General features: G+C 40.8%; 1 protein-coding gene across 19 annotated transcripts in view; it reads left to right on the forward strand.

The window, feature by feature from the left end:
• The window catches only part of ADAMTS3 (ADAM metallopeptidase with thrombospondin type 1 motif 3), a 152,903-nt gene that overhangs the window by 87,934 nt on the left and 52,018 nt on the right, over window positions 1-12,951 (forward strand). The window lies entirely within an intron of this gene.

The raw sequence follows: 12,951 nt of genomic DNA on the forward strand, positions 1-12,951 counted from the left end.
GCTTCTTTTTTGGAGAGCAGGAGTTTGTTGCTAAGCTCCTAAATGGGGAAGCTACATTTCTGGAAGGTAACTGGAAGGATCCTGCTGTCGCTTCAGGAAGATGGAAGAACCTTTCTCCATTAGCAGTTTGTTCTGTAGCTGTTGACTCTGTGCCCAGGCACCATAGCTCTACTTCTCTTTCAGGTTATCATGATGGGAAAGCAGAATACACTTTGTGTCGATACAAAACAATTAAAATTTATTGTTAGTCTAATTAATGTTTTAACAACCTGATCAAAATACAGCTGTTACTTCAAATACAGTAACCTACAAATACAGTAACCAGGTAGTAATCCTACTACCATGTGCAATTAAAATTATCCAATTATTTTAAAAATGCAACTAAAACTGATACATGGAAGCCTGCAAACATCTGCCCCTTTTTTGTTGTTTTTCTCCCCCTTGCTGTGTTTCACTGCTCTGAGTTGCAGTGGTATGAGCTCCTCACTCAGAGGCCTTTGCTCCTGGTGGTGGATTTTTTTCCTTGTTGGTCATGGGCCCGCTTGGTGTCACTGATATAGGTTGTCAAGCAGTCTGCTTCTAACTCTTTGGTACAGGTCTGCAGATAGCGTTATCCCATGATCACTTTGATTTGTTAGCTTTTTTCTATATATAAAATAAGTCTTTATAGTAGCAATGAAAGGGGGAAGTTGAAGCTAAAACAATTTATCCATTAATCATCAGACTATTGGATAATTTTACTGTTGTCGTTAGATAAACCAGGCAGCAGTCATCTGTTGATGGGCAGTGCATTGTTACAGCTAAAACCAAGCTAAAAATAAGGTCAAGAGCAGATGAGCCAGGGCAAAGCCAGACAAGTCCTGAGGTCCATGTTAGGCTAATGCAGAGCTGTGATCTTGTGTTAGTGCTGGTAAGGCAAGGTGCTAATGTACTCCCTAGGCCACGGGGCTATACAGAAAGTAGGCTGTGGATTTTTAGCATTACTTCTCTTTGCTGCAGTAGTGGATATGGAGAGTGTCCTTAATGTGCTCTTAAGCTTCTGATTGCTAAAGCAGAAGCCAACAGTCCTTGAGCAAAGACTGGCAGCATGTTCAAATTGAGCTCAGTTTGATTCTGAGACTTACAAGGCATCTTTTTGACAGCATTTTGCTAAACCCTGAGGTATCTGAGTAGACTTGTATTTCACATCCCAGTGCACCTGTGGCACTTTATTTTTTATTTTTTTGCAAGTCTGAGAGCCTGCATAGTGCCGTGAGTGTGTGTGTCTTTGTGGTATTTCTAACAGCAGATTCAGAGTGGCGACAGCTGTTTTTACTTAAAGCTGTAAAATGTATTGAAGGAGTTTCCAGCATGCGTAAATACCAAACCAGTTTATATCATGTCAGGACTATGGAAGGAAGGCCTTTTGAGAAATGATCTCATAGGCATTCTTTGGTGCAGATCTGGCACATGCCATGGACTTCATTCTTTTCTAAAAACAACTCCTGTCTTTCAAGTTGGCATGCCTCAGATGTATGCCTCTTGCTTGCTTTACATGAACCAGACTCACTCTGGCTCTGCAGGCTAAAGGCTACAGGTTTATTCCATAACTTTTACATCCAGTTATTTATGATAGCACTGTGCCTGCCAGCACCCCTCACCCATGAATGTTTTCTAGCTTCTTCTTATCTTAGTATGATTGTAAGTGTTACAACCTCACAGGGACATGCATTTCTAGCATTTCTAGCAACGCTTCTTATATGCTTTCTAAGTCCTAGGGCATGGCAAGTTCACAGACTAATCTAAAATTGCTTTCACTAGGAATCATCTGAACACAGAACTGTTGTAATGTTAGTATATCATGTGTAAGCTCGCTCTAGCAAACTCACACTCTTCAGTAGTGAGAACTCTAGAACCGGATTAAGTTCTTCTTTTGGTTTTGGTATTACCAGTTTCTGGTCACAGGATGGAAACAAACAGTTAAAAATTGACTCAAACTGAGACATACTTAATTATAGCTTCCTTAATCCCATTTAATTTCTGGCTTTGTTTTGTGTATGTTTGCTGTCAGGTAAGGATAACCTACATTTCTAGCAAACCCTCATGCCAAGTAGGGAGTTGATGACAAGAAAATTAGGGGGTAAAATTCTAGCAGATTGCATTGGAATATTTATCCCAAGCTGGCTCTAAACATATTCAAATATATATAGAATTTGATGGTTCTGCATGGCCTCCTAAGTGTGCGGCTGGCATCAGTCTGTCACATAAACAAGTGATAAGAAACATTTTCACTGATGATATGATTCCTGTTGTGTTAGGGCAATGCTGACTCTGCAGAGCTAGCAAGGAATATAGTGCAGGAAATGTTCCATCCTTCCTGGAATTCTGCAACTAGATTTACTAAGGTACCAAAGAAGCATGTATTTTATGGTGTCAGTCAGCACTTTCATTTTTGTTTCTCTTCAAAGTCTAACAATAAAGACAATAATTTGTGTTTGTGGCCCATTCATACAGTTAATGAATAATCCTGCAACTCAGATTCAGACCTGCTTTTTATTCCCATTTGTTTGTCTGAGCCATTGTCACTCTAAGGATCCCACTGAAGAGGGTATAAACAGAGTTGATACTCCAAGGGGCAGCTCACTTAGTCATCAGAGGAAGTTGGAAGATAACCAGAATAAATATGAATTCACAGGATTTTTTTCTCTCTTTTTTCCTTAGTTCCTCACTGTGGTTAAGGTACTGTGAAAGTGGAGTTGTGTATGAACCTATTAGCTGCTATTTTTATTTCAGAGGATAGTTCATCAGACTAGGGTCACCATTAGCTTGGAAGTGTAAGCAGTCATTCTGTAGGCTATCAGGATTTTTCAGTTCTGCTATCTTGCTTTACAAGATGTGACATCTACTGCTTGTCACATTATTAGATGCTCACGTGGTGTTAGATACATACGTGGTGTATAACATACAGTAGAAAGAACAGCTGATGCATGGTCATTTCTTTAATTTTGCTTTCCTGTGCCTTCATTTTCTTGGCATATTTAGGGCAATGTTACTGAGTTTTTCTTCTTAACTCCTAAATATCTTCAGTTAATACTTAAACGCTGTATTATTTAGTCTGTGAAGTGATATGTATGGTTTTGTAGGTTTTCAGTATTTTCAGGTGACTTCTGTGTTTGTGCTGTGTGACCAGCTTTTTATTTTCACCATCCCTTTGGATACCCTCATGTGAAGATTACTTCATGTAAATATATTTCCAGTACCCCTTGGCTGTGTTAGGCTTTGGGATGCAAATAAATTCCCATTCTTTTTAAGAGATAAGTATTTTGTAATTTGTATTTTTTGTATTTGCCTTTCCATGGGTTCTTACTTCACTTTTGAATTTAATATAATTCCAGTCAAAAAGTAGCCAAAAAACCCCGGAGGAATTATGTGTTTAAAGATTCTGGGCTATATTTACCATAGGGCTGCAGCTCTCACATGGCTTTTCAGCTGTTTTTATCTTCCTGGCTCTGCCATTGAAAGAAATAGGGCACTTTAAACTTAGTGCTGTATGGTTTTTGTACAAAACCTGCTGATTTTTGTGCACAAATCTTTAGGCTTATCACAGTGCGAACAATAAGACTGACTGTTACATGTTGAGCATTTCAAGCCTTTTTTTTTTTTTTTTTTAAATAGAAAAGGTTCTCACCTTGGTGGTCCCACAGGAACTCTGTTTTCTTCACTATCTTCTACTGTGCGTCTTGGTGCCTCTGAGACTCGGTTTGTCATTCATGCACAAATCGACCTCCGATGAAGAAAAAGCCTATTGCTCTTCTAAGACATTTCAGCACCTGTCCCTCTTCCCACCCATGTCTGACGTGGTGCTGACAGCAGCTCTGAAAAGTAGGAAACAACTGAAATCTCGCCCATGTACCTTCTTAGCCTGATGATCTGAGGGTGCCTAGCAATTATGACCATTTCATGTTTTTTTGTGTAGGACTTAAAGAAAACAAGGTAAATACTTAGCTCCCACTGCCTGAACAGTACTATTCAGAATTGACTGAACATGATACCAGCTTCCCATTGGTTTTGTTGGGTGGTTGACAGAGCAGATGGGAGTCACATCTAGTAAATTTTCTGATAGCTTGCTTTTCTACTATGCCCATCAGTCTTTTTCCAACAAATTTACAGAAGTCTTCAGAGAAGAGGAGGAATAACTTGTGATTTGTTCTGCATTTTTTTTTTTTTAATGCTCAAGCAATGGTTATGTCTCTCTTAAGGAAAAGGTTAAATCTGGTTCTCTTCTATCTGTACCTCCACACTATGTTTCTGCAGTTATAGAACTGCTTTTGTTTAAGTGTTATCAAAATTTAATCGACAATATTTATTGTGACATAACACAGAGGGACACCCTGCAGGGTGTCCATTGGCTTCTAGAAGCACATACCATGTAGTTCTTTTGTCTGACTTGCTTGGTAATACTTGTTGCAGATACAAACTCTTCCTTTAGCCGAGCCCCCAAAAAACAAACAAGCAGAAGTTTTGGCAACAATTAAACAGTGAAGAGTAGCAACAAAGTTGCACACACATTCCAAAAAGACAATAACAATATTAAAGAACTGGCTCTCCGTCAAGTTTGCAAGTCCTATTGTATGTGTTTTGTGTGGGAAGGGGGGTTCAGGGCAGTGATGCTTAAGGATGGGCTCTTTGCATGTGGAAAAAAAATGGTTGTGATGTTGTTAGAAAGTCATTCTAACTCTTCTAGAGTAACACATGATTTCATGCAACTCTTCAAGAAAAGGTAAGGAATCATGGTTAACTTGATAAAATTTTTTTTAAGGACCTAATAAATCAAAGCATGCAACTTTCAGCACATCCCAGAATCTAATGAGAACATCCTGCCATAATATTTTCCACATGACAATCTGGGTGGTTTCTTTTGCAAGCACTGATCCGACTGTACCAGCAGTGCCACAAAAAATAAAATAAAATAAATTGTAGATAGTTCCTGGGGAAATAAGTTAGAAATCATAATTGTTTTGGAATCAGCGTTTGACCCAAGTGATGATTCTTTTGTTCCCAGGCTTTTCAAAAGGCAAACCTCAAGATAAGCCTTAACAAGCAGAAAAATCACAGGCTTTCATGGATTTACTGAAGTGCATATACTGACCTTTGTTATAAATAAGCAGCCTGCTGTTTCTCATGATAATTATTCGGTATACTTTCTGCAGAAGCCAACTGGTATTCTTGTATTCGCAGATGAGCCATTACCTCCTGGTGTCTCTTGTTCCCTATCTAAAGCATCAGTTCTTTAGAAGATGCCAACATCTTACATTTTTCTGTAGAGGTAGTTGGTAGGGAACAAACCAAGTAGTCAGCAAAGTGTGTTGTGAAACTGTTAAAAATCCATTGTAATACTTGAAATTCTTCTAAATCAGGCTGAGTTTCACATGTCCATTTAAATGGGAGCTGAGCTTTTGTATAAACCAAGTTGCTGAAGACAATCTGTTGTACATGCAGCATAGCTAAAATCTAGATAAAATCTCAGTCTTTTATAGGTTTGAAGCTACCAAATAACTTTTTCACGACAACTTTTTTATGTCTTCAAGGCACTCATGTCTGAGTGTTGTATAGACCCCCTGGAAAAAGACAACTAATATGTAAATATTTGTAAATAACATTAGATACAGGGGTTATATATATGGAAGACATCTCAGAAATGGGTAACAAAAGAACAAGAGGCAACAACCACAAGCTGGAACATAGGAAATCAGAGTAGATATTAGGAAAAAAATTGTTCCCTGAGAGGGTGGTTCCCTGGATCAGGGCCCAGAGAGGTGCTGGAACCTCCATCCACCAAGAGTTTCAAAACTGCCTGGATGAGTCTCTGGGCAGCCTGCTGGAACTGTGAATTTGGCCCTGCTTTGAGCAGCAGGCTGGATTGAGCAGCCTCCAGAGGGCCTTTCCAACCTGAGCTTTTCAATCATCAGACCTCCCTCTTACTGACCTCGCTCTAAGATCAAGGTGGTGAAAGGTTATCTTCAGCTTGTTTGTTCAGTGATCAAGCCCTGGTTTTACCTTTGTTTGTTGTGTGTTTTTTTTGTTTGTTTGTTTGCTTGTTTTTGACATGTTGGTCAAAGATACTGAAGGCCTTCCCTCAAAGTCAGCCAGAAGCTGTAGGTGTTGTTGTCATGCCTGCAGATGCACCGAGGTTTAACAGAGAAAAATAATGCAATTGACTAAGCTCTGTAGCAGCCTGAAAGATTTGAGCATTGAGACAGAGAAAAAGGGTCAGAGAAAAATTTAACTGTGAATGCCTGTCTCCACCCTAGTAGCAAAGGTTTTGAGAGCTGAATAAAATACAGAGTTTCAAGAAACTCTAACTAGGGGAGAAAGCAATCATGCAAACACATTTGTCCAGCCCTTAACAAGTAGAAAAATGCGCAATGGCTACTTAATGCAACTTTAGAAATGACATTATGAGTTGGCCTGGTTTCCTTTCTTTGAAAATAGCATAATGGATGGATGATTTTCTGTTGTTGCTGTTGCTACAGAATACAGCTGTCTTGGGGGACATTTTATGTGTTAACACACCTGTTACGAAGGGGTATACATTGATCCCAATTTGTTCTGAACTGATTTCTCATTTATTTTCATTATGAATTTGTGGAGCCTCCTACACTCTGCTGCCAAGTGTATTTTCAGGAAAATGTTAAATTAGACAAGTAAGTGCTTGCTTCTCCTAAATTTGTCAGTAGGTCATAATATTTTGGCAAAAAGAAATTAAAACTTAAGGCTGACTCCGTGACATCATCCTGCTCCTAGAGTCTAAATGTGTGGCGCACATACCTGCTGTGCAGCAATGGGTGCGGGACACAACTGGAGCTCACACACTGGCCTCACACAGTTTTACCAGTTTGCCCTGACATACAGCTGTCCTCTGGCACCATGGCTGGGCCTTCACCAAGCTCAGAAGAACCTGAGATGTTTGCAGGCCCCCGATCTCTCCGTTCCATCTTCACTCATACTTCCTTTCTCTCCTTAGATCTCCTCTGTTGATCACTGTTTTCATGCTTAGGATCCTCACTGAAATGCAATTCTTCCTTCTCTGCTCATTCTCTTTTCCTTTTAAAAGCAATGCTATTAATACTAAGCATTAAACCTATGACTAAATGGCGTAGGTCACTGTTATGACAGTCTTGCCTACTCAATCTAACCATGTCCAGCTCAAGATGCAAGAGTGTCCATATGGGTGGAAGGTGAGCCAGGCTCCTCTCCAGATAGTGGTTAGTGTTTGGGAGTGGAGCATGAGTCCTGTCTTGCTCTGCCACTGTTTCGAGACATTCTCCTTCTTGTGCATGATTGAATTTGAACCTTGTCTGCTAGCTCAGACACGTTGAGATAAGAGAAGTACCTCCAAAAGAGACAGATGATCATAGAACTTCTCTGTGAGTCTGATGTCCAGGAGAGGCATCACCTCACTCTTCAGAGCCACATGTGAGTTGAAGTAAGTGCTGTTACCGTGGGGACGTACATAGTTACACTGCATTAACTTCTGCCTTCTGCTTATAGAGGTGTTTCTTAGAGCCTGCATGTTTTCTTGTTTGCTGAGATACCTTTGACACGGGAAAGTCATGGATCAAGCAAGGCACATCTAATTCTGAAGATAACTCTTCCTGCTGCTGAAGAGCATCTTCCTGCCTTCCTTTTCTTGCCTCAGCTAGCTGAGGTTTCTAGTACTGGTTCAAAATGAGTGAAGTGTTGATATGTCACGCTCAGCTCAACTTCACCAAGCGAAATGTGTGTGGACGCAGCATCCAGCTGTGTCTTGTTATTTCTTAAACAAGTATATATGGAACATATGTACACAGATACATAAAAGTAATGCTGCTGATTTCAGTGGCATTGCCAGGCAGTGCAAGTGTCATAGAATTTAGCCCACATATTTTAAAGTATAAAATAATATTGTAAGAACCTTCCATTTGAAAAACTCTTAGGGTTCTCTTTAGGTATAGAGAGGTTTGGCTGATAACAGTATTCATTAAATTGGACTTGGGCAGATCACAGCTTTAATTAATATAGTAGGGACACAGCTATAGTTTCACTCTTCTAAGTTACGCTCTAGGAAAAAAATGAACAGATTCTTTCTGTGACCCAGAATATATGTTATTTTTAATATGGGAGAGCATTCAGGAGGGGTACAGTTGTGCCTGACTTTTGACGTAGGTGTTTATGTTAAGTGTTCGGTGTTTCTGAAAGAGGATCTGGAAGGGAGGCAGACTTTATTGGTCTGCAAAGGAGCTGTCTTTTTGAATACACCCATCTGGGTTCACAGAGAGGCTCTGCAGATATATGCATGCTTGACAGAAACTTACCTTCTGATTCCAGCAGCACGGCTCCAAGTCTCTAGAGGTGGCACAAGGCAAGGCTAGCAGCCGTGGTTTTCAACAAAATACGATGACAAAGCATGTGGGGGTGATTCCCTTCTGGTGTGTTCCTGTTCCATTTCCACTACTTCATTCGCTACATCCACAGAAGTCCTCCTGCCTTTTCTTGGCAGAGAAACCCCAGCTGGACTGGAGGAATATGTCGTTCTTTGCTCTCCTCATTTTTGCTGCATGACGCATGGTAGACAGGCTCTGATGTGTCCTGTGGAAAAAAAAATAAAATAAAAATACACACCTGCACATGTGCATACAATCTTGTATGTTTTGTCTTGCTACCCAAATGTTTACATAACCATTTCACTTGGTGAAAGAGCATGGACTAATCTTTTCCTGACAGGTAAAGTCATGAAGTGAAGGATGCAGGTGACTAGCAGAATAAAAAAGGAAGAGATAATGAACCAGCTAATTCCAGAATGAGATTAGGAAGGATTAGTCTGTCTAGCACAAATCTGCAAACAAACAGACTAGTTTCCTCTGCGCATAACAAAGAATTGCCATCCAGCAACAGCCCTGCCTCCTCAGTGTGCTAGACAATGCATTCAAAGCTGCCTGGTAGGCTTTGTAGATTAACCTGCAGAGGACCTTTGTCTTCAAATGATTAATCTAAATAACTCATTTCAGTAAGAATTGCTGTGATCTCTTCCCACTCCTCGTAATAAGGGGGGTTTTTTCTCCCACTTCACTCTGTATCTGAATTACCTGCTCTGTGCTCTGGAAGAGTTTTGTTAGGAAAGATTTATTTCTGCATTACCTGTTGACAGCAGCTCCAAAGTGCAGGTAAGGGGTGTCCAAAGGCACTCCCATAGCACTTGGCTAGCAAATCTACAGGACTACCCTACGTGTTAACTGTTTTATCTCAATGCCAAAACCACCCCTAGTTAGATATATGCAGATGATGTGCTCCCTGCAGTGTAGATATCTTTTGTGTTTGGGGAGAAGGTGTTAGAAAGGAAAAAGGTGGTTGTGTTTGTTATTTATTGCAGTACTGATGGGGGGCTCTGTGAAAGCTTTGCCGAGCCACAGACGACAATCTTATTTCTGCATTAACCAAGATTTGTGCAAGAAGCCTTCAGGCTGAACTCTGTCCTTGGATTGCCAGTACTTGTTAGTACCTACAGAAAGAACTGAATGGAGAATGCTGAGGTCTTCCCTGGTAGTAGCAATCATACTGCAGAGTACATAGCTCTATTAACATTTTTCCATAATGTTTCCTCCTCCTGCAGCTTCCATAATGACATTTACATCAAAAATTTTCAAAAAACTGTGAATCAGAGGGGCTGTGGCCTTCTAAAAAATACACCTTTCCAATGTAGTGAAGCTCTCGGTAATACTGAGAGGAGACAAAAGATGGTTTTCACTAAAACTTTACAAAAAAAAAAAAGCAAACATAGGTGTTGGCTTTGTCACAGGTCTCATATAGCACAATGCAATGCACAGACCAAATGTAAACAACTTGGACAACCTTTCTGCTTTCTGTAGAGCAGATCAGATACAAAAATGTAATGTGTTTGTCTCTGCATCCACCTGCCTGGGAGGTTCCAAATTACATGTGTGTATTTTGTATTTCTAAGAATAACAGTGCTGTCTCCTGAACAGGACGTATTTGAGGACACTTTCTGTGCTGCTCAGAAAGGATGTCTACTGACCCTCCTTCCCTTTATGTCTGCTATAGCTTTTTAGAGTTACCCAGAATGAATGATCCAATTATGGTAAAACACTTCCTGTTGATTGAGGTATTTCAAACAGCAAAGCTTCACCAAGTCTGAGAGCTCTTCTAAAATTTCCACAAGTGCCCTAGTACTCAGCTGAATCATGAATAACAGAGTAGATTTATTGAGTGGGTTATGGGAACACAGGCATCTTCTCACTTTGTGCTGCCACTCTCATGTGTCATGCCATCATCCTATTTGCCTTTGCAGTCTATACAGTGTTTGGCAACGGATGCAGGTTGCAGCATTTGTAACCAGAGGTAGCCTTAGTAGGTATAAACCAGGTTTTTATCTGGTTGTTTAACTCCTAAGTCACTGAAGTGCTAGACTATGGAAACTAGGCAAACAAGAGAACAGATAAATCACTTGTACTACCCTGGATTTTTCAGAGAGGGTACAGCACTTTAAAGTGAGCATATTTAGGGAGATGACTTTTGAAATCAGAGAACCACAGAATATCCCAAGCTGCAGGGAACCCACAAGGATCATCAATTCCAGCTCCTGGCTCCATGCAGGACCACCCAAAAATAAGACCATGTGTCTGAGAGCGTTGTTGAAATGCTTTTTGAACTCCAGCAGGCTCGGTGCTGTGACCAAGTCCCTGGGGAGCCTGTTCCAACGCCCGACCACCCTCTCAGTGAAGAATCTTTTCCAGCTTTGCTTCCCAGCACAGATGTAAGGAATGGCAACCCAGAGGATGAGGCTAATTAATTCTTGGCTGATAAGTAGCTCAGATCAGCTTTAAAGCTGACGATTGTTGTGCTGTGTTAGCAGTTCTCTGTTGAGGTACTGTACTTAACGGAGCTTCAGGAGCAGTAGACAAGAAGTTAAAAACCAGTTAGCACCAGAAAAAAATGTAGAGAGTGTGAGTGCTGCTTGATATCCAGAAAAGTCCTGGTGCATTTCATGGCAAGTGCTGCATGCCAGGGTGAGTGAAATGGTGTTTGTTGGTTGGTTGCTTTTACCACTGAGCCCAGTTAGAGGGAGAGTGGAGTCTTCTATACAAAGAAGTATGCAAGTTGCATTTTAGGGGGCAGGAGGCTCAATGCTTGAAAATGTTTCTGGTACTTCTTGCCCCCTCCCCCCAAATCTGGGCCAAAAATAGTCAATACATTTCTTCCTAGAGTGAGTTTATTTTTTCTTGCTTTGTTGGGATTGCACATGAAAAAATTCTCTGGATACGTGTATGGAAAATGTTGGCATATTAAGTGTACCTTATGTGTGCACAACATAGCTCCATGTTAGAGCAGGGAGAAGCGGGGGGGGAGAGAAATCCTTTCTGACTCCTGCGCACTCACACGTACACAAAAAAGAGATTCTCCTCTTCCTTTGAACCACAAAACCACCTATTTAGTAAGGGAAGTGACAGCCACACCAAAGGTGCTGCACAGCGCAGATAGTTGGTTCTTTCTGAAATGATCTCAAGCTATTCCATTCATGCTGCGGGTGTAGTGATATGATGACATTGCTGGTATATTTCTGTTGGACACTACGCTCCACAGCTTTGCCAGCTGCAGCAATTTTTAGAATTGGAGCTTGTCTATGAATTTCCCACTTGTGTGCTATCACAGGGTTTGCATTCTTGAGTGTGTGAGGACTTGTGGTTGAATTGTAAAGCTGTTTGCAGACCCGGTCTCTCACCCACAATGACGGGCTAAGCTTCTGAAAACAACTGGGGACAACCTTGCCATTTGATGTGGGGTTTGGGGAGAGTTATTTATGTGTTGCTGTGAACCAGTGTGGTACCTGGGAGGGAGAGGCTGCCCAGCTAATTGAGCAGGCTGTTGAATCTGCTCAGGATGAATTAAAAATTTCATTGTGGCCACCCAGCACATTTTGCAACGTTGGCCCTGGTCCTTCTGTCCTTCCATGAGCAGAACTTGCATTCAGTTTACTGGGAGTCTTGACTGAAAGTGTGTGAAGGTCTACTTCATGTACTTGCAACCTTGCCTTTCATCAGCTCCAGTGTAGAGAAATAGGGCTTGAAAGCTGTGCCATCATTTGGGGAAATGCCCCCTTCTGATACAAGTCAGTGTAAGTGGACAGCAAAACCTTCCTCTCCTTTCTGTCCTTTTGAAGCTGGTTGCTTTTGCAGGGTTCGTAAAGCAGGAAGATCTCTATGTGTTTAAGGGCTGGATTGTCTGTTTCTCCTGAATGGAAGACCTCGGGGAATGGTGATGCTCCCTGACTCTATCGCAAAGCCAGAGAGTCAAGAATAGTCCAATTCCTAGTGAGGACTGAAGTATTTAGCTAAATATTTGCAATGTAAGATGTTCCAAATAGACATTTATTGCCTAGAGCTTGTTGATGCGTTGGCTTGGTTTTTGGAAGAATTAAGCAGCCTACTGCTGTGACTTTTTCCTGACAAAAATCCATGATAACGTTTTGCTTTACTGTGGTAAGGGGAAGAAATAGCTTTTGAGTCTTCAGATACAAGATACTAAACATATCCCCTTAAAAACCAATTCAAAATGATTCATCTTAACTCTGCCCATTGACCCATGTCTTCAAGGGATTCTTCTAATATTCTATGATATTCACAGGATAGGGTTTTCAAACATCTGTTTTTTAAAACAGTATTAGAAAGAAAAGTAAAAAAAAAAAAAGGAAAAGAAAAATTCTTGCCTAGATGTACCAGGGATTGGGTATGATGACGCTAAGGCCACAAGTTAAGTTTTGCACAGGCACTCTGTAAAACATGCCTGATGTGTTGCAGAAAAGGAAGGGGGAAATTGTGGGTTAGGAAGTAAAACATGTGGTCTAACTGGTCCTTAAGGATGGTTTCTATGCTGGAAATGAACTGTGTGGTAAATTATAGAACCATATGGTGATTGAGA

Source organism: Oxyura jamaicensis, chromosome 4, assembly GCF_011077185.1.
Source record: "Oxyura jamaicensis isolate SHBP4307 breed ruddy duck chromosome 4, BPBGC_Ojam_1.0, whole genome shotgun sequence".
Lineage (NCBI taxonomy): Eukaryota > Metazoa > Chordata > Aves > Anseriformes > Anatidae > Oxyura > Oxyura jamaicensis.